The sequence below is a fragment of the Brassica rapa genome, chromosome A04 (genome assembly GCF_000309985.2).
Source record: "Brassica rapa cultivar Chiifu-401-42 chromosome A04, CAAS_Brap_v3.01, whole genome shotgun sequence".
Taxonomy (NCBI): Eukaryota; Viridiplantae; Streptophyta; class Magnoliopsida; order Brassicales; family Brassicaceae; genus Brassica; species Brassica rapa.
In genome coordinates, this window is record NC_024798.2 from 21,690,205 (window position 1) to 21,694,191 (window position 3,987).

General features: G+C 31.2%; 1 long non-coding RNA gene across 1 annotated transcript; it reads left to right on the top strand.

The window, feature by feature from the left end:
• Nucleotides 1–925: 925 nt before the first annotated feature.
• LOC103866294 lies at nucleotides 926–2,956 on the top strand. The gene is made up of 2 exons (XR_004457628.1): nucleotides 926–2,170; nucleotides 2,267–2,956. It is a non-coding gene; the product is annotated as an uncharacterized LOC103866294 (long non-coding RNA).
• Nucleotides 2,957–3,987: the final 1,031 nt, after the last annotated feature.

Consider the following 3,987-nt stretch of genomic DNA (forward strand, 5'->3'; position numbering starts at 1 on the left):
AACTTCTATAAATAACTAATACATATATATAAATATTACAGAAATATTAATTAAAAAAAATCTTACACTAAAATATAAAATTATAAATAAAAGTACATAATTAAATATTAAACTGCAAGCAAATATTACATTATTGCATAAAATTATTTCCATAATGCTCCCATATATGATCAACTAGTGCATTTCGAAGTAAGAAATTATTCTCTTTATTTTTTATTTGTAGATTACGAGCCAAAAATTGTTGAAACCGGATATCCTCAAAATATGTCTTCTGATAGTTTGATATCATCAAACGAAAAAATCCTTGATCTTTTAAACGAAAGTACAACAAGCAGGGAAAAAGGTCATGAGATGATTGAATTACGACTGCAAAATGAAGCAAAAAAGTTAGCTTTTAAAGAAATAAAAGAGGAAAATAAAATATTGCTAAAAAACTTAGCTTCTATCGATGATGTTAATATTCGTGAATACATTCGATGTGAACAAAAAAGAATCATACGAAAAATGCGTCAAGAGCAACAACAACAATCATCTTCGGTTACACAAAATTTGTTGAACAATATTTTGGAGATTTTGGAGGTTCCGGAGCAAATTTACTAGACTATTAGTGTTGTTATAATATTTAAATTTGTGTAATAATTATGTCTTCATGTGTCTTTTTAATAAGTTTTTATTATGGTTTTTTGTAATATTCTTGTTGTTTAATTCTTGTTTTAATTTTTTTAATTTAATTTCATGTGTAAAACTTAAGTCTATATAACAAATTTGAAATATTTATGAGATATAAAAGTTTTAAGGATTAAAACAATAAACAAAAAAAATATTTAAGAATTATAAATATGATGTATAATTGTAAGGACCAAAATGCAAATAAAAAGATGAAACTTCAAATTTGAAGTTTTGAAAAGTGAAACTCTATATTTGGAGTTTCACTCTTCAAAACTTCAAATTTGAAGTTTTGAAATTCCTTTTTGGAAAGCAAAAAACTCTATATTTGGAGTTATAGAGTTTCTTTTGGAGATGCTCTAAAAAAAGGTGAAGCAATTAAAATAACAAAAGAAACAAAAAAAAGGTGAGAGACAATAAATGAAGAATGCTGGTATTGGGCAGATCAATAACTCAACCACTCCTCTGACTAACTTTTATAGTCACTCCTTTACCACTTTTTGATTCCCTTTCTCATCTTAATTCTCATAACTTATTTTCTGTTCGTAGTCTTTGTACCTTTCCTACTTTTTTCGTTTCTCTTTCACCCCTCTTACGCGGTTCCTCTAATTTCTTTTTATTATTTTCATGTTCCTGGGACCATAGGGTTGAAACAATAATTTTTTGGGTAATAGCTAGTCAACGTAAATCAATTATAGTGTTGGCGATTGAGTTATTAAAATTTTGAGACTGTAAACTGGTAACAGATGCAGAACAAGATGCTCTTATATCTCCTATTAAAATGCAATTATTTGGTTGAAAATAGCTTAGTAAAACATTTGTATTAGATACTTGATTTGAAAGATTTTTGTAAGTAGGCTCAACTCAATATAGCATTAGTGGAAGATATGGGAACTTAGATTTTATTTTTGCTAGAACAAGTAATAACATAGTAAATGAGAATCCAGTGACATGTCTCAAAAAGTAAATCCAATGTTTTTACTGCGATATCTTGAAATTTGAAAGAGAGAGGGACAGAGAGTGTGGGGACCAGAGACACCCATGTTTCTTGTCTTGTTTATCTTTGGTTCTCCACTAAATTTCTTCATAAAAAGCCCTTTTTATTTCTTGATTCTCTCTTCTATCATCACCACTCACTTATCTTCTTCTCCATCTCGTCTCTCTCTCTCTCTCTCTGTTTCTCTCTTGATCTTAGCCGGGTCTTGTGGGAGGAGCAAACCGATAGAGAGATAATTTTAGATCATTATAAACCATACAATGATTCTTCGAGGGAAGGGGCTTTCTCTTTTGAGGGGAATGTTGTTTGGCTCGAAGACTCTAGCTTATCATGTTAGATCTTCTTCGATTTAATCGAATCAAACCTCCATGTTTGAGATCTGATTTAGGATTTTAGGGTCGTCGGACCAGGCTTCATTCCCCCCAATTATTGCTCCCTGCTTACTCTCCAACGTACCCTTTTTCTTAATTTAGGGTTTCAGATCTTGTGGTTGAACCCTTTTTAAAGGTTTGATATATTACCTTTGCTTTCTTGGATTCTGTTACATGTTTCATTGATCAATCCTTACATTAAAATAATTTTTTGGTCTTTTGGGACCGGTAGAAAAATAAGTTTCAGGTATTTGCAGATTGTTGTAATGATGGAAGAAACTGACTTTCTTACTCTTGGAATTTGCAAGTGTCATCATTACAACCTTTAGGTTTTGATTACTTTTTTCTGCGCTGCTATGATTGTGTTATGATTGCCTTTTTTTTTTGTCAGGTAGAATAAAGTTATAGGACTGGATCTTCATTGTCATGCATGATGATGAAAGTATAGTTTCTCTGTCTGTTTCTTACCACACCAGATCCACTAGATTTGGATCTTAATAACTTTCTACAACACAACTAGCTAGGGCTTTCTGGATTTTCTTCTGGAAATTAATTAAGAATTTATATATGCAAAGACAATATTGAACTAATACTTTTAATTATAAGGATATCTTATGCAGATACTTTTGCATGCGAAGATCAGTATCTTGATTCTGGATATCGTTTCTCCTTCTAAATTACCCGCACAATACATCTTGTAACCATTTTCATATATTACTCAAATGTGAAAAGATTTCGTTGTCTCATAGTTAAGCTTAATCTTGTATATGATATAGTGGTCTTACTTAATTATATTTCTATTATATAATTACATTTGGAGTATTATATTTATATCATCTGTTCGTCAAGAGTTGTTTTACTATATATCTTACATCTTTCACTTATGTAACGAAGATTCTTCAATCCAGCTTTATTCTTGAAATCATATCCTCCAAATGTACCATAAACAGGCTACGATTCCAGATATTTTTTGCACCAGGCAAAGTCTACCCAAAAGGGAGAGATAAATTAAGTTAATAAATCATATCCTCCTAATGTGCGCTATCACGTAAATGAACAGAATTAAGGGTAATGGAAATTTAGAGTAGTACCATTGCCCATCGAGTTTCATACTTACGCATTTTCTTTGTTAAATTTATATTTTGAAATTGATAAACACTTATAACAAGTTTAAATCGAAGAAACAAAATACATCGATGGGTGTCTTAAAAACACTAGTATTAAATCTCAAAGTTATGGCTTTTTGGGTCGTCCTAAAGTTTTTCACGGATTACACGAATTTCCATGGCTCATCGGAATTACAATTGTTTCTACTATGTACTTTTAACCGAAGACTTTGACCATATGTTTTTTTCTTCTACGTTTTCAGTGCCTTTCCTCCTAAAATTACCGGCTAGGCTTTTTGGGTCAACTTTTTTTGTTTGTTTCTCAGTTGTATAAGGACATTTATTTAGAGATAAATATAAGGGGCATTGTCAATTGTCAATCAATGAAAGGTAGCTATCCTAAAAATTTACCACGGTGATATTTGTTAATATTAAAAATAGTGCATTACCGTTTATGTATGTTTTATTCCTACCATATTCCAATAAAGATCGATGGCCTGCATTATTCACAGAAGTATATATAATTGGAAGAGGTAGGATACTTAGGACATCGATCTTTATTGGGCCAATACTGGCCATCATATTGGCTTAGCCCACAATACTTTATTTAATTAACATGTACCATTACCGTTTCCGTGGTTCAACGTTATAGTTGTGAACTTATGAATTGTAAACCACTATTCACTTTTAGCCCATTGGCTTAGCCCACAATACTTTATTTAATTAACATAAGTACCATTACCGTTTTTCTCTTATTTTCCTTTTCAATGTACCAGATCCCTGTCACTACCACCAACGTAGACGGCCACGTTTCCATAGTCCGGTAGACTAAGTCGATTACAACAAA